Consider the following 18,882-nt stretch of genomic DNA (forward strand, 5'->3'; position numbering starts at 1 on the left):
ATAACTCAGCTGGCTGCTGCAGATGCAAACTCAAAATTCCAATGATAGTTTTATGGAAAGATGATTTATTAAAAAAAAAAAAAAAAAAAAAAACCACAACAAACAAACAAAACTCTGCATCTGCAGATCCTAAAGATCTTTAAAAGATTAATATACTTATCTATGTCTTGCATATAGGGAGTCTAAAATATTGATCATTACATTGATTTTTCAAGAACATAAAAGAAAATTATTAATAAAAAAATTAGTAAGAAAGTAAGATGTATGGACTTACACATGAAAAAAGTTGTTTTTGTTATTGCTATAACCCTTGCTATAACTATTGCTATAACTATTGCTCTATAGTTACCAAAATTTTAAGCAAAAATTAAATTACTGGATAGATATGAATAAAATTAAGTTTTTTGAAGCTTAAAGTCATGGAAAAATTTGTGCATACTACTAAACTACAGCTTGTCTAGACATCTCATAGCAACCATGGGTGCTTCTACCAGAAGTCAGCTCAGTTACCAAAGTGGGGATTAAATGCTGACATCCTTTGCAAAAGCAACACAAAAGCCTTGTGAATGTTAATCTAAGTTTCATGTAGTCCTGCATTTTTAATATTTTAAAAGCTTTCCCATTTTTTTCAGTAGGAGTTAGTATGTCACCAATGATTTGTATATAAATAACACATAAGAAAATACAGCTTTTAATTTTCTATGAGCGTTTTATAGGTATTAAAAAATAGGCTTAATGGAAATATAAACACTTTATATCCAAACCAGAGAAATATTTTACTATTATGCATTTTAGTCAGTGATAGCCACAGGTTTTATACTGAGAAGTCAGGCAGTATTATAATATATAGTAATAAAAATATTTCTAATTAATTCTGAGATTAATGCTTACTACTGTTCAGATAATAAACCAAGTTTCCATTTTACTGCTTATCCCCATAATGTCGCCTGTATCAGGCGCAGATGTGCTGTACTTGCAGACATAGACCATCTGAAAAATTTTAATTCTTAAAAGAAATCTTACTAGAAATTTTTGTTTTCATTCTCTAAGATGATTTTCTGTAGAAATGTATGTATCTCAAGGCTATTTTTAAGCCTGATACTTTAAGCATTTAGAAACATGACTGGAAGTAGATAATGATGCTTCGTTAGTTGCTATTCTTAGCCAGTGTCTTGGTTTGAAAGACAGGTATCTGCTAGAGAGGGGCGGGGCCTGTCTAGGAATGGGGGAATTCCAATCTTCTCCCCTCAAGATATTATAATTAAGAAAATTAAAGGAGTTTTTTCAGGCAGAGGTATGGGGAAAGGAATAACAGTTCTTTGCTAGTAAATATAACAAGGCAAACAAACAACAACAACTACAGCATTAATAATAAACAGAACCAGGAACCTCGAGGGGCTTCATTTCACAAAGCCCAGGGCAGTCTGATTTCTTGGGACTCTATGAGAGCACCAAGCCGGAACAGTGGGGCACTCTGGGGCTGATGGCTGGAACGATGGGTTGTCCCCAGCAGGCAAAAGGGGATGTCCTGGACAGCAAAAAGGGGGTGTCCCAGAAAAGTGAGCAGTGCTGAAGAAGCGGCAACGGCTGGATGGGGCTGGCCCAGCTCTAGCAGGGCAGGCAAAGGAGCTCAGAATTCCTGGGCACCCCAGCAGATGATGGATGGTGGTAGAATTCCCAGGATCGGACTTTCTGTCGACAGTGGACTCCTCCCGCAGCAAGCCACAGCCTGACTGTCCTCCCCCAGAAAAAATGCCAAGAGCCGGAAAAAGCACACTCAGCTCCCGGAGCATTGTGCTTTTCCCTGCCCTAAACTTAAGTGATCTTCCCCCACCCTCAGCTGTGATCATGGCATGCAAAGCAATATCATGGAGACAAGAGCTCTGCAGTGTGAAGTTGCTCCTCCAGACAGAGAGAGCAGCCTGTTTATTATCTTATATTTTTATACATTTGTAGGTCTGTTTGTGGATTGGCTTCTGGGGTTACTACCCTTCCAACCCACTGGCCAGAATAACTGTCAATTACAATATTTTCAGGCTAGAAGTATGTAAACAAAGGATAGGAAATGAAAACAAAAGGTTTGTTTATGTTCCCATGCGTGAGAAAAGCGAAATCCTGCTCCTAATATTGTGCAGAAACTAAAGAAACTGACTCTATCTTATGAACAAGTAGAAGGCTTTAAAAAAACTTAGAAAAACCAGGGTGACACTCGGCCACTTCTTTTGTGTGGGTCAAGCACCCTCTAAGCATAAGTATTTAGTCTCTTAGCAACTTATGGGGGGAGGTGGGGGAGAAAATTCTATAGGGGAAAGAAACCAAACCCCTAACAGCCAGTTTTAATGGTGGCTTTAGGACTGTATCCATCACAGATAGTCAGGAATTAGAGCATACTGAATTTGGTATTTATAACTGCGTATGGTATAAATTAAAAACTGCTATGATATAACACCCCCTCCATACTATAGCATGAAGTAAAAATCAGGAACAAATTGAAAAAAAAAAAAAGTTATTTAGGAAGGGGTTTTGAAAAAATAAAATGGCTGCTGGAATGCTTCCACTGGTTGCAACATCTCACTGGTAACACTGGGATCAAAGAACGAGGTCAGTGGTGAATTTTGATGCCCAACTATAGCATTTGAAATTACATATTTATGTTTAAGTAGAGATGGAACTTCTGAGTCCTTCAATAGAACTACCTCTCAAAATTAACTTTTGGAAAATAATGTTTTGAATAATGGGTTACAGCCTTAATTTTTGCTATCCTATATATGTGTGTTCTTGTTCCAAACTAGCACTAAGCTTTATAGAGACTAAAACAAAAGTTTTCTGCACTAGTAACGTTTTCCACATGATAGTCAGAAAACCCTTGCAATTGTCCTTAGGCCATGGTCTGTTTGATTTGGAAAACAAAACAAAACAAAATAAAACCACACACACACACACACACACACAAAAAAAAAAAAAAAAAAAAAAAAAAAAAAAAAAAAAAAAAAAAAAAAAAACCACAACCCACAACCAACAACAAAACCAAACAAATTTAAAAAACCCCACAACCTGTTAGGAAAAAAAAAAATAATAACTAACTTATTTTAACTAACTTAAAAGAATAAATAACATCTCTCTGTTAAGAGCAGAAGCTCATGACCTGGCAGACCTCGTTGAGAGGGCTTTAAACTAGGTTTGAAGGGGGAAGGGGATGCAGCTGGGCTCTCTGGAAGCAGGCCCAAGGGTGGTAAGCCTTAGTCAGGGATGAAATCAGTAGCCCAGCTGAGGTGCATGTATACCAATGCACACAGCATGGTTGAAAAACAGGAAGAGCTGGAGGCCATGGTGCAACAGCAAAGCTATGATGTCGTTGCCATCACAGAAACGTGGTGGGATGAGTCACATAGCTGGAGCACTGCACTCAATAGCTACAAGCTCTTCAGAAGAGACAGGAAAGGGGGAGGAGATGGAGGGGTGGCCCTTTATATTAAGAAGATTTTTAACACGATAGGTATTGAAACTAATGAAGATGGATGAATGCCTATGGGTAAGAATTAAGGGGAAAGCCAACAAGGCTGACATCCTACTGGGAGTCTGTTATCATCCACCCAACCAGGAGGAAGAGGTGGACGACTTAGTCTATAAGCACCTGGAGAACATTTCAGGATCATCAGCCCTTGTTTTTGTAGGTGATTTCAACCTGCCAGACATCTGCTGAGAACTTAATACAGCAGAAAAGAGGCAGTCCAGGAAATTTTTAGAGTGCATGGAGGACAACTTTTTTTTTGCAGCTGGTGGGTGAGCCCCCCAGGGGAAGGACTATGTTACATCTGTTGTTTGATCTCTGGTGGGAGATGTGGTAGCTGGAGGCCGACTGGGGCCGAGTGATCATGAAATTATAGAGTTCTTGATAATTGGTGAAATCAGGAGGAACACCAATAAGACTCTTACACTGGATTTCCAGAGGGCAGACTTTGGTCTGTTTAGGAAAAATAAAGGAGTTCAGGAAAGCTGGTCATGTTTCAAAACAGAGATTTTGAGGGCACAGGAACAGATTGTCCCTGTGTGCTGAAAGATGAGTCGATGAGGTAAACATCCAGCCTGGATGGTCAAGGAGGTTTTGGAGGAACTTGGGAATAAAAGAAGGATGTATCATTTTTGGAAGGAGGGTCAGGTCTTCCCCCAAGGAAGTATTTAAAGGGGGCTGTTAGACCATGTGGGAAAAAAATTGGGGAGGCCAAAGCTCCATTTGAACTTAAAATGGTGATTTCTGTAAAGAATAATAAAAAATGTTTCTACAAATATAATAATGGTAAAAGGAGAGGTAAGACCAACCTTTCTTCTCTATTGGATGAGGGCGGGAACATAGTAACTGCAGATGAGGAGAAGGTGGAAGTGCTTAATGCCTTCTTTTCCTCAGTTTTCAGTGGGAAGACAACTTGCCTTCAAGACAACTGTTCTCTTGGGTTGGTTGATGGTGTCAGGGTACAGAATGGTCCCCCCATTATCCAAGGGGAGGCAGTCAGAGAACTGCTGAGATGCTTGGATACTTATAAATCAATGGGCCCAGATGGGATCCATCCCAGGGTGAGGAGGGAGCTGGCAGATGAGCTTGCAAAGCCACTCTCCACCATTTACCAACAGTCCTGGCTCACTGGTGAGGTTCCAGATGACTGGAAACTGGCCAGTGTGACACTCATTCACAAAAAAGGTGGGAAGGAGGATCCTAGTAATTATAGACCAGTCAGTCTGACCTCAGCACCTGGCAAGATAATGGAACAGTTTATACTGGGTGCCATCACACAGAATTTGCAGGATGGCCAGGGTATCAGGCCCAGCCAGCATGAGTTTAGGAGAGGCAGGTCATGTTTGATCAACCCTATCTCCTTTTATTACCAGGTGACCTGCCTGGTGGATGCAGGAAGGGCTGTGGATGTTGTCTGTTTGGACTTCGGCAAGGTTTTGGACACTGTTTCCATACTCCTGGAAAAGCTGGCAGCCCGTGGCTTGGACAGGAGCTCTCTTTGCTGGATTAGGAACTGGCTGGATGGCCAGGCCCAGAGAGTAGTGGTGAAAGGTGGAGGAGCTAGTGGCCAGTCATCAGAGGTGACCCTCAGGGGTCTGTGCTGGGGCCAGTTTTGTTCAATATTTTTATTGATTATATGGATGTGGGTATTGAATCTCTGATTAGAAAATTTGCAGATGACAGTAAGCTGGGAGTGTGTGTCAATCTGTTGGAAGATAGGATGGCTCTGCAGAGACATCTAGACCTGTTGGATGGATGGGCAGAGTCTAATAAGATGAAGTTTAATAAGTCCAAATGCCGAGTCCTGCACTTTGGCCACAGTAACCCCCTGCAGTGTTATAGGTTGGGGAAGGTGTGGCTGGACAGTGCTCAGGAGGAAAGGGACCTGGGGATACAGGTGACAGCAGCTGAACATGAGCCAGCAGTGTGCCCAGGTGGCCAAGAGGGCCAATGGCATCCTGGCCTGGATCAGGAATAGTGTGGCCAGCAGGAGCAGGGAGGTCATTCTACCCCTGTACTCAGCACTGGTCAAGCCACACTTTGAGTGCTGTGTCCAGTTCTGGTCCCCTCAGTTTATGAAGGACATTGAGATGCTTGAGCATGTCTAGAGGAGGGAAACAAGGCTGGTAAAGGACTTGGAACACAAGCCATATGAAGAACGACTAAGGGAGCTGGGGTTGTTTAGCCTGGGGAAAAGGAGACTCTGAGGTGACCTTATCACTCTCTACAACTTCCTGAAGGGTGGTCATAGACAGCTGGGGGTTGGTCTCTTTCTCAGGCAGCACCTGACAGAACAAGAGGACACAGTCTCAGGCTGCACTAAGGGAAATATAGGTTGGACATTAGGAAAAAGTTTTCATGGAAGGTGTGAGAAGGTACTGGAATAGTCTGCCTGGGGAGGTGGTGGAGTCACCACCCCTGGACAAGTTTAAAAAAAGACTGGATGTGGTACTCGATGCCATGATCTAGTTGACATGTTAGGGCATGGGTTAGACTCGATGATATTGAAGGTCTCTTCCAACCTACACAATCTGTGATCCTGTGATCTCAGTGCTCTTTGGGGCTACAGCTTCAGAGTCCTGAATTCTCACTTCTGGCTGCCAGCAAACACATCTGAATGTTACTGGTAGTTCCTTCGTCACCTGCAGTGCTGCACTTGGGAACTGCACATAGAGAGAGATCTGCAAGGCATCCGTAAAAGCCCTAAGCCCTGCCCATAGATCAGGATGTATCCATAGAGTGCTAACGGGTGGATTACATCTGAATCCCAGACTGTGCAGAAAGAGTGTCCTCAGAGGTTTGTGGGTGATAGCTGAGACATCTTTCTTTACCAAGCGGACAAAGACAAAACATCAGTGGCCATGTGTCCTGTATCTGTCCTGGAAAGGAGCAGAGAAATTTATGTTTTTCTTTTAGTGTACCCTGAATGAATTATGCCTTTTTAGATTGAATATGTAAAATCTTGATACAAAATTTTTTTAAAAAATCTCAAATCAGTCTTATGTGACTTCTTATGGATATGTATTTGCATACTTGAATGTTACAATGGAGATATTTTTTGTAGTTTATTGGAATCATAGAGCCAAACTGGCTTGGGTAGAGCCATTGGCTTGGGTTGCACGGGACTTAAAGATCATCTTGTACCAACACCCCTCTCACAGGTAGGGACACCTTCCACTAGACCAGGTTGGTCAGAGGCCCAGCCTCACCTTGGACACTCAGCTCCCCAACTGTGCCACAAGAGCAGCACTAAGCAGTGCTGGAAGCTGCAGGCAGTGTCCAAAAAGCCAGAGTGTTCAGGCAGCAGTGAGAATTTGGGAGGAGGGGACAAAGGGTTTGATTTATGAAGCATTGAAGAAAGAGGGAAGAAAGAGAAGAAGGAAGACGAGATCAGATAGGAGAGGATCACCAGTCTTGGGTCCAGCATTGATCCAGCGGAGGGTGTCCAGAGTGTTGTGAGCTCCCCACCTAGGCTCTGTGGGAGGTACCTTTTTATAGATTAGTATATGTAGCCTCTGTGCATTTTTTTGTCAGACTTTTCCAGTGGTTCTGAAAATAAGAGGCAACAAGGACTCTTATCCTGTCTTCACTGACAGTAATGTAAATATGTGGGAACCTGCACATCTTTTTCCTAAAAGCTTGCCTGGTGAAATTTTTGCCATCTTGTAGCAAGTGCAGAACTGCAAAAAATTTACAGCAGCAAGGGTCAGATGGGTGGATAATAATCATGCAGAGGATTGGCACTAACTTTGCTGTAGATGGTGTCTTGTTTCCAGGGTTGTGATATGGTATTCAGCCATCAAGACTTACCAAGGATCATTTGTGCCTGCTTCACTGAAGTGGTATTTAGGGGAAGCTCTGCCGGTAGAGAGCTAGTAACAGAGTATCTGCAGTCCTTGTAAGTCCACAGTGCCTCTTAAAAAACACTGCAAAAAGTGATATCAGTATGAAGACAGACGTATCAGTCCAGGTCTGCTCCAGAAGCCTCAGGTTGAAGACAGAGAAGGCAAACACCTAAGGCAGTGACACTTCGCCCATGTACAGAGGGTGGTTTGGGTGGAAGCTTGAATTCTGGTCAAAACTTTATTTTAAAAAGGTTTGCAGTTGTTCTTCCTCTCCAGGTCAGTACTTCTGACTTTCCAGTAAAGTGATGTCCTCACAGAATGTTTTTACTGCATGTGTTTAGCATTTAATATTATTATTATGAAAATGGCTATCTTGAAAATATGTATCTCATTAAGCCTTGAAGCCATTCTTAGCCTGTATATGTGGCTGTCACATTTGGAAAGAAGGAAGTTCAGGTCAAGAAGTGGGGAAAACCCCCCAGCACTCCAGTACTGATATACACCACTTTTCTCAGTTCTGCTCCACTCCCGGCCTCTTGTTCAAGGACAGGTGAAAACAATGGCTGAGCCCACCAAGAATACCACTCTATCCATCTTCATATTGTGCAGGCTACTAGTCAAGTCTTTGCATGTCAGGGAGGCAGACTTGGTTAGAGGAAAGCCAGCCCTGACTCTGACTTTTGTGGTTGTTAGAGTGAAGACTGTATTTTAGGATTTTTAACCTGAAAGATTTTCTGCATGACCTGGAGATTCACCTATGTATTGGATTATGTAACCAAAAAATGTGAACTCTTATTTCATCTGTTGAAAGCTGGGTTTGGGAGATGTTTTATCCTTCTCTCACCCTTATTGGGGGGGGGGGGGGGGGGGGGGGAAGGGGGGGGGAGGGGAGGGGCGGATGCCTTCTGATAATGGCCCAGACATTAAAACCAGGTGGAACAGTGTTTCTTATTGTCAGAGTCCAGGGCATTCCTTTGGTTGCCCTGGAAGGTCAAAGACCTGGGTAGTGGGGTCTGGGACCTGGACAGGGGGGTCTGGGACCCTGGCACAGAGCCTAAACAGACACTGGCTTTGATCCCAGTCCATGGGAGAGGCTTCCTACACTGCAAGCTGAATTACAGGCCACAAGAGTGTGAAAGATAGTAGTTTAGCTTGTCACAGGGTGAAATACAGTGGGTTTGGGTTTTTAGTATGGAAGTAGATGGGGGCAAGATGGAGGATTTTAAAGGCATTGTCTCTTGCTTCCTCTTTCTTCTTCCTTCACTCCATTTTCTGTAGTGACGATGGCACGAAGCAGTTTAAAGAGATTGGGTCAAAGTGGAGATGACCTGTTTAGTATAAGTGATAGGTATTGGCAAATAACAATAAATAAAGAGTATGTAACAATAGTGCAACAGACAGCGACAGCCCAGTGTGGGGGTAGTCATCAGATGCCTGAGCAGCTGCACAGATCTTAGTTGGGCACTGAGAAAATTGTAAGATAAGAAACAATAAACAAAGTGCACAACCTTGAAAATCAGAACCTGAAGACTCCATCTTTCTTGTGTCCGGCTCATGGCATTGCAGGAGGGAAAAAGACTCTAAAACCACCTGAATCTCGGAACAAAAACCGAGATCTTATCTTTTTCACCACCCCTCCATCCTCTAGGGGGACATCTGGTAATGGGCAATTAGGGCTCACCAATGACATGACACATTCCATCATCCCATTGTGAGATGTTGCACCCTGTAAATGAGGAGCCAGCTGTTCCTAGCTAGATAAAAACTGGGACTGAAAGACACAAGGTATCCAGTCTTTCTACTGGATTCCTGGAGGAAGACCGGACCCATCTCGTCACCACTGGATTTTAACAGGACCATCTCTACTCCACAGAACCAAATCTGTTACTCCAGGAGGACTTATTTGGACTGCTTCCAACACCCTGACCAACAAGGTGCCAGGTCGTGCCCCTGACTCTGTCAGGTTTTTTTCCAGGATCCTTGTTTGAATCTGGCTGTACTCTGGAATATGCATTCTCCAAAAACCCATGGGGCCTAGAAAAGTTTGTGGTTACTTCTTGCTGGTTGGTGGGACAGATCTGCTTTTTTGTTGACAGAATTTGTTGGAATTGGATGATACCCATCTTGACAATTTACTCATAAAAAATTAATTTCCTGGGAAACTTCCTTGACCTTACTTTGTTTTATGACAAAACCAGCTTTCAGGAGGATCTGGATTATCTCTCTCCTTTCCAAAAACTTTCTTTGCTGTGCTGCCTCATACAATGATATGATGGATGTACTGCAGATGTTCTGGAGCCTCACCCTTTTCCAGCGCCATGGTAAATAGTGAGGCTGTATTTACAGCCCTGGGGCTATACTGGATTCCTCTGCAAGTGAAAGCAAACTGTGAAAGCACTCTCCTGATGAAGGAATGGAGAGAAATGCATCAGCAATGTCTATGGCGGCACCACTTTGCTGCTGTGGACTCCAGTTCACACTGAAGTTTGAGCACGTTCGGCACGGCAGGGCTCGACAATGGTGTGACTTCATTCAGGCCATGATACTCCACTGTCAGTCTCCACTTTCCCTTAGAGTCATGCACAGGCCGTACAGGACTACTAAAGGCTGAGCAAGTCTTGCTGACCACTCCTGAGTTCTCCAGTTCATGAATCATCTCATGGATGGGGGTCACACAGTCCTGGCTGGGGCAGTATTTTTGACAATGCACTGTTGTGGTGGTGATCAGTACCTGTTGTTCTTTGACCCTCAGCACAAAGGACCCTTGAGGTACCAGGGACCAGCTGTCTAATTTCCTCTGTCACCACAGCAGCTATCCCAAAAGCCCAACAATGCCCTTTTGGGTCCTTGAAATACCCTCCCCTGAGGTAATCTATGCCAAGGATACACAGGGCCTCCAGGCCAGGGGTGTTTTGCCATTTGTGACCAGTTGAGCTGAAGGCTCACTTCAGATTCCAGTACAGTCAGCTGTTAGGATTCCGCGTGTCACCCCAGGCACAGAGATGTATTCTGCCCCTACACATCTCAGTGGCCTCAGGGTACATTTTGCACTGCTGTCGACCAAAGCCACCAGCTCTTCTGGGTCTGATGTGCCAGGCCATCAATCCACACAGTCCAGGAGAGCTGACTGGTCATAGTACTAATTGCTCATGTCTAATAAATATGAACTGGAGGTCCCTACAAGAGGATCGAAGTAACATCAGCCCTTCTCTTCTGTTTGAAAACTTGCCCACTGCAAACTAGAGCAGATTTACCCTTGCAGAGTATCTTGTGTGGTGTCAGAGATTAGAAAGATGGACATTTTGAGAGCTCTTGGGACACACGTGTGTGGAGGAAAGGTCAGGCCTTCCCCAGGCAAGGCAGCAAACTGGCTCAGACCCCTCAAAGGGCCTATATCCCAGCCTGAGTTGCCAGTCATTGGCACACTGGAGGAAATGCCCCACACTCCACCCCTGGAGCCCCTGATCCAGCTTCTGAGTGGCCAAATGACCAGAAGTCCCACCTGGGGGATTGGCCCATGAAGGCTGAGGGGTATTTAAGGCTCAGCACAAAGCCATGTGTCCTGATGCTACCTTCATCTTAAAGCATCTATCTGAACACCACTGGAACTCAGGAGTTCAAATATGTGTGCTTTTCTGTATCTTTTATCTCTTTCTCTTCTTCTAATTCCCTCTTCTTGGAACATTTTGAGTAGCTTAACATCAAATTGGTTTAAAGTACGCTAAGTGGAATGAGAAGTATTTTATATTGACTGGTTGTTGCACCAAACCTTTTGCCAAAGCTTGCTAATTTTCTGAAATTTGCCAGTAAAGTTGTTTGGACCTCTTGAGAATATATTTTTGGTTTTTGTCCCATACATTTAACCCAGAGTACAAGAACCATTGTAACATAACCCTTTTCAAAAGCCCTTTTAGCAAATTCATTTGGGCCTTACAGATGGTTGTTCTTCCTCTAAACTCTCCCAAAACATCTTTCTTCGCTTTTTCTGTAGAAATTCAGCTTTCAGCTGTCATTTGGTTACCTGTGGAAACCCTTGAACCCTTCAGCAATACCTCCAGATCTTTGCCCTGGAAGAATCTACCTCAGAGTTTCCCTGCCTAGCCTGAAAGAAAAGATTCTCCCCCATGGAGAATGCAGAACTGCAGCTAATCTATCTCAGTTTTGCTTTCCCAATTGGTCCATGGACTTTGCCTCTATTGTTCATATATACCCCTAGTTCTCAAGGTTTCTCCTTTCCTTGTTTTCCCATTGGTTGTGGTATCTCTAGTGGTCTGCCCTGCCCTTTTATCATCACTTGCCTTCAGACCATTGGTTGCTGACCCCATACTTAACCCTGGGAACTCCTTTGATCTGCATCTTTTGTCCCCGATCCCTTTGGTGTGGTGGACATAATAAAACTTCTCTGGGATTCATCCTACAGAAGGCCCTTCCTGTCTTTCCTTTGCTGAGCTATCTGTGGCATGTGTATGTAGACGGACTTGAAATGATTGTTCCCGTGGCCTACCTAAGTGTCTTCTGAAGGAGATACTTTGAGAAAGTAGCAACATTTCACCATCCTGCCATGCTGCTACGGTTACCCCTTTGCTAAGGACAAATTTCAGCATTAAGTGGCAGCCTTGCTGGGAAGATGAGTATGTACTTTTGAATCAGCTCCAGCCAAGCTCCACAAGTCAAATGGGCAGGTACATTTCAAAAAGAATATCTCAAAAATATTAATCAACACCACCACCACCAACAAAAAAAATATACAGAAAGGAAAATGTAACTGGTTTAGAAGCACATACTGTAAAGGTAGAGCAACATCCTACATTAACATTCCTGTGCATTTCACACTCAGTATTACAGTGTTGGCTTGTTGGGTTTAACCTGTTATCCCATGAACGACTGTGTACCTTAGAAGGGCCAGAAATAGGATGTTCAGGTATAGATAAACTGAGAACTGTAGTAGTTTTCTTCTTGTTGCTGACTTAACTGACATTAGGGCAGGATTTTCAAGGTTTACAGTATGCAGCTCCTACTGCCTAAGGGGCAGTGAGATGGAAAAGGAATTGTTTATAGATTGCTTAGAGCTGTTTCTTAAAAAGTTTGTTTCAAATACCATAGAATGAAGTTCTGACTTAGTACAGAAAGTGAAACAGTGCAAAGATTTCGGGAAAAACCCCTATCTCCCATGCCCCAGCCCCACTTCTCTTATCTGGGAGTTTCTCTCTGAGGGGGAGAGATACTGTGAGAATTGGGCTGATAAAAGACAGGGATGCGGCAGGTGTAGCTCTCTCAGCTTTAGAAGAGGACAGCTGGAACTGCTCCTGGAGGAAGGGAATTCACTGCTGCCACCGGAGCCCAGACCAGAGCTGCTTCTTCTGTCATGGGGTGACCCTCTGCTTGTGAGAGCAGCCACTGAACTGCAACTTTATTAAGACCTACCTCACAAAAAAAAAAAAAAAAAAAAAAAAAAAAAAAAAAAAAAAAAAAAAAAAAAAAGGACCTATCACCATCTGCTCGGGTGCCCGTGATCCTGAGCTCTCCTCTTCCTGCCCTGCTGGGAGCCAGGTCGCTGGTGTCCCACCCCTGCTGCTTCATCGGCACTGCTCCGAGTTATTCGCTGCACTGTAGCCCTGCACCCCCTGCCTGCCAAGACATCCTGCTGGCCCAGCTTGCTGCTTCTGAGAGATAGCTGCTGGGGCACTGGGACTGACTGCCCCAGGGGGTTTGTGAAGCAAAGCTCTCTTCCATCCCTTCCCATCTTGGGTGAGTCACCAGTACTCCATGCTCCTCGAGCTTGCCCCACAGTGCCCCCTGCAGCCATGGGGGATTCATTGCATCTGCCCAGTCCACTGGGAGCCACCATCACCCCCTGCCGACTGTGACCAAAACTACAACAAAGGGGAAAGCACATGTGGCCAAGAAGGCTGTTACTGAGTTTGTGGTTCTGTTTGTTATTAATGCCATAGTTGTTGTTGGCTGTTTGCTTTATTATACAAACCAGTAATGAATTGTTGTTCTTTTTCTCATATCTTTGCCTGAAAGCCCTTGGATGTGGAGGAATAATTTTAAGTGGGGTCCAGTCCTAGAGTGATTTTATGATGCTTGTATCCCCAGTCATCTGTTCTGTTTATGTTGGATATTGTGTTCTTTACCTTTAAGACTGGTTCTGAGAGTGAAGTGGGGGAAAGAAGCAGCACACAGTTTGTTTTCAGAAACTGCACTCACTCCTCCACATTCTGCTTCTGGACTGTGTTGTCTTCAGCACAGAGAGACAGCAGGACAGAGATCTCCTTTGATTTTAGTTAGTTTTAGCTAGCTGAGGCAGAGAAGTTCCCTGGACTATTTTTTTCTTTTGTCTTGGGACCATTTAAACCTGTCCTGGACTGAAAAACCCAGAGAAACCAGGATCTCATGCCTGCAGCCCACCAGGACCTGGATCTCAGCATTTTCCCAGCATCAGAGGGACTGATGAGAGATTGAGCAAGCCGAGCTGCACCCACAAGGACTTTCTGAGTCTGCCACCTCACCTCAGAGTGACACGAGGTTTTATTGGTTTTTTGTTGTTGTTGTTTGTTTGTTTGTTTGTTTTGTGCTTGTGGGCATTTGTTTGTTAAATAAATAGTTTTTTCCACTTTTCTCTAAGGAGATTTTTTCCCAGGCCAATTGGATGAGGGGCTCTTTGGGTTTGCTTCCCAGACAGTCCCCATTCAGAAGTTTCCTCGCAAATTTTCTCTAAACCAGAACAAGTCCTGAACAAACTAAATTGTTGATGCAGTAGCCCTTGGGGCAGCCAGGACAGGAAAAGATGTGAAAAATCTAGTGGATTGGCCCTGGATGGACCCTGGCCAAGCCCCCTCCAAAGCCACAGTATCACTCCCTTCTCCTAAGTGGTCAGGTAAGAGAAAATATGGAAGCAGCCTGAGGGCATGGTCCTGTGACAGGACCAGCTGCCCCTGTTGCCCACTCTGCCTATGACATCTGCTGGTCTATAGGTGTGCAGCTGCAGCAGGAAAGCTGTGGGAAGAGGTGCTGCTGCCATGGCCCAATAGCTTTGGGACACCATGGCTGTGCTCCTCCAGCACTTGAGTGACACCCAAGTGGGATTAAAGGGAAAGGGCATTAAAAGGGAGAGAAAGCAACACCCAGAAATTTTGTGAGGGAAATAACAGTTTATTTCCTTTTCCTTGAATAAAGGGTTGCAAGAGCCCTGCTAGAGCTGCCAGAGGGGCAGCGTCTGGCAGGCCTGGGGAGAGCTCTAGGGCCCAGGCACCTTCTTTTGTCAGACGTGCTAAGGCCCAGTGGACAATCGGTCCCTGCCCTGGGCTCAGAGGGGCTGCAATTGCTGCCCTGGGCAGGGGGAAGCCTCTGATGTACCAGCTTCCTCCTCCTCATCAGAGCCTGTGGGGCTTATGTCTGGAGTCCCTTGCTGGGAACTGCTGGATCTGGAGTTGTTGGAACTGCAGCTGCAGCTGTTGCTGCTGAAGCTGGAGATCCTAGAATTGATGGAGCTGGAACTGGTGGAGTTGAAGCTCGAGCTGGTGGAGCTGGAGCCGACCACAGGGTTGTTGTTCTCATCCCTGACACCACCAGAGCACAGAAGCCTCCTGCCCATAATGATGTTGATGACATCATGGACCAGGGGGGCTGTGTGTTTCTCAAGGAGAGGCTGCAGCACCTCGACCAGCATCTCAGCATTTGGCCCATAGATGCAAAGGCCATGCAAGATGCTGCTCTCTATGGCATCTACCACCCACCACCAGCCCTGGTATATTCCCTCCAGCCTCTCATGCAGCCAGGGCTGCATGGGGTCCAGGAAATGCTGTTGTTGACGGAAAATTTCTGCCCAGACCTCAGGCAGGACATTGCCTACAAGCTCCAGCCCTGACTCTTCCTGCTCTGCTGGAGACATTGTCCCCTGTGGAGAAGACACCACAGGAGGATGGGAGCTGTTCTCATCCAGGCTGCCAGGAGCTCTCTCTGCCTGGCTGCTGCCACCTGGCAGCTCCTCAGGGACTGTGATGGATGTCTCCAGATAGTCATCTTCTTTATGAACAGAAAATTGGACAGTCACTATTGTTCCTCTGCAGAGTGGGCACACTGGATTTCTGTGTGTCCACCTCAGGATACAGCCCAGGCAAAACTGGTGGTGACAGGGCAGAGTAGAAGCCACATTCTCACAAGTGTCCTGGCAGATGGGGCAGTTGCTGTCAGTCTGTGTGGACATTCTTGTGCTCTGCAGCACATGGTGGAGAGATAAGGATCAGAGGCTCTTTGCCCTCCCTGCTGCTACCTCCTGCAGAAGGGAGAGGTCATGGTCATTAGCTGTCCTGGGGCAGGGAGAAAGAAATGGCCAGGCCCCTGAGAAGGCCACCCTCCCAGCTCCCTGAATCCCATCATGCACCCCACAGCCACCCTGTGGGGGGGGACATTTTCCTGCACAGCTCACCCTCAGTGCTGCATCTGGAGTGCTCAGCTGCCTGAAGCAGGCAGGACAGGGAAACAGGAGTGATGGCTCTGAGATTGGTACCAAGATCTTCCAGTAACAGGCACCACCCAGTACTAGAGAAGCCTGGCTTGATCCTCTAGTGCTCACAATGTTGCTTGGATGGAGTTCAGGCTGGAACCAGACTGGCCCAGGCTCTGCCAACTGAATATAAGCAGTGAGGGACACAACGTCATCATCCTTCCTTCTGTGATGTCACAGTCCACTGCTCGGTGACATCAGCCTCCACTCACCAGTGACAGCAAGACATTTCACCTTCTGGTCACCCCAAGATAAGCAGTGAGGGAAGTAAGGTCACAACCCATTGCTCAGGGATATCACAGTCCACAGGTTGGCAACATCAGCCTCCTCCACTCAGTGTTGTCATAGCAGGCCTTCCATCCCCCTAGGTACATGGTGTTGGAGGAAAAAAGTAAATATAATTTCTTGTTTCCAACTTCTGCATTCCCATGTTGGTCTCGCTTGGTCACCTGCATCATGTGTTTGTGGCCATGTGTCTCATCCTGCTTTGAAGTTCTACCTGGGATACAGTGACAGGGCATAGGTGAATAATGCAAAGCTGTGCCAGGAGAGGTTGTTACTGAAATTGGCCAAATAGAAATTTTCAAACACTGTTTTGAGTATTAGAAAGCAGGAATTCTTTATTACACCACGCTGGTTACTCAGCGGATCCTTCCTCTAATCGAGTGCCCTGGGCCTCAGGTGAAGAGAGTTTTTATTGTACACACTGACTACATGCTCATTAGCTATCCCCACTTACTTGATGCATATGTATTACTTTATTTTACAAATTTGCACCCCTTATTGGAAGTCTTTATATGGTTCCTTGGGGACTGTCTTCAAAGTCTGGTGTCCTTTTTGGTGGCCTTCTCACCCCCCACTTTGGAGTAAGTACAATATCATTTTTTGCACAGTAACTTCTGCTTCGTCAGCCTTGCAGAGCTGAGCTCCATCCCATTTATGTTTTGCATGACTTCTCTTTGCCTAAGTTACTTCCTTCATCCACTTTTTCAAGGCTGTGCTACTCTATTCTATGGTCCTTATCAAGCACACCCCCCCTCTTTTCTTGGGACAAAGTTCCTTGTGGGAACTAGTTTCTTAATACCTGTATTTCATTTTACAGCATAAAGAATTACAACAGCTATAAACCGACAATTTTTAACTGAGTCCAGCAGGGTAAACATGAAGTAAGTTTGGTCTTGAGCTGAGGGGCTTTGGTTCTTTTGATTCTGAAATAATGTATCCACGAATTTACTCTGTCCATTTCAATGCAGTAAAAGTTGTCAACAGAACTTGGTTAAGGTCCTACTTTGGCTGTAGCAGAGCAGTTCCCCAGTCTTTCAAGTACACCCAAGCTCCTGGTTGGAACTTGTTCACCAGTATGTCCAAACCTGTTGGTCTGAAGATCACCACTTCTAATTGTAAATCCTGTAAAGTTTTACTAAGAGAAATGAGGTCATTATTCAAATCAACCTCTCCTTATATGTGTGTGTTTTCTGAAATGTGTGGTACTTTGTAGGGTCAACCACAGAGCAGCTTATAGGGGTTGATTTTGCTGGTGCCCCATGGCTGAATTCTAATTCAAAGTAGAGCAACAGGTAAGGCTTGAAACCATGTCAAGGAGGTTTCTTAATGTATTTTACCCAATTGCAATTTGATTGTATAATTCATTCTCTCTAGTTTGCCACTAGCTTGGGGCCTATAAGGAGTACAAAGATCCCAGGCTATTCTCAAGGCTTTCCTAACCTCTTGTATGACTTTTGCAATAAAGTGGGAATCTCTATCTGATGGCACGCTCGAAGTACCCAAATTCTAGGTATTACTTGATTCAACAGTAATTTAGCCACTGCCCTAGACTAGTAGATGTGACACGGGAAGTCTTCTGGCCACCCAGTAAAGGGTGGCCAGAACTTGGAAGGATTTATATCCCCCTTTTAGTAAATATAGTAAAATCCATCTGCCATCATTCACTTGGAACACCTCCAGATTTTATGGCTGTGAGCTGTGTTAGGGTTGTTTCTTTTACAACTATACATTTTTGGAGTCTTGATTGTATGATTTGAGCCATTTTTGACCCAATTATAAATTTTTGCAAATGTTTCAAAAGTTTTTCAGTACTCCAATGAGTGGCTTTGTGTTTGCAGTCCACTATTTCATGCAAGAGTGATTCTGGGAATACTTTTTGCCCAGTTGAGATAACTGCCCATCCTTGAGGATCAAATCTTGCTTCTACAGTTTCAATTAATTGACAGTCCCTAGCACTATACTCTGGTTTTTCTTTTGGGAGAGATATCTCTGGCATGGGTATTAAAGACAAAACTTTGTTTTCTAATATGTCTTTTTCTGCATCCTCTTTGGCTAAATGTTTCCCCAGTTCCAGTTTGGTCTTATCCACTTGGTGTGCTCTGCAATGCCTGATGGCAACCTCTACTGGTTTCTGGATACTTTCAAGTAAACCCAAGATTTGTTTTCCATTTTTGATTGATGTGCCTTGAGTTGTCAAAATGTCCCTTTCTTTCCAGAAGCCCCATGCTCATGTACCACTCCAAAGGCATATTTTGAATCAGTTCAAATGTTAACTAATTTTCTTCTACTCAATTCCAAAGTTCGAATGACTGAAATTAATTCTACTTTTTGGACAGAAACATCAGAGGGGAGTGCCCCCAATTTGATTACCTCAGGTTGCAGAGTCTGCATATCCAGATAGCTGGATAGGAAGGTTGAGGGCATGGTCCTGTGACAGACCAGCTGCTCCTACTGCACACTCTGCATTTGGCATCTGCCATGCTGCAGCTGCAGCACCTATAGGACCAGCTTCCTGTGGGAAAATGTATCATGGCTGACATGGCCCTCAGACTCCAGGGGCCCATGGCTGTACCCCCCAGCAGAGAGGCATCACCTACGGTTTGGCACAAGGGCATTAGAAGGGAGAGAAACCAGTATCCAGGGACTATGTGAGGGAAATAACAAATTATTTACTTTTTCTTGAATAAAGAGTTCCAAGAGCCCAGCTAGAGCTGCAGATGGTTTGTCCTCTT

The sequence above is a fragment of the Hirundo rustica genome, chromosome Z (assembly GCF_015227805.2).
Source record: "Hirundo rustica isolate bHirRus1 chromosome Z, bHirRus1.pri.v3, whole genome shotgun sequence".
Taxonomy (NCBI): Eukaryota; Metazoa; Chordata; class Aves; order Passeriformes; family Hirundinidae; genus Hirundo; species Hirundo rustica.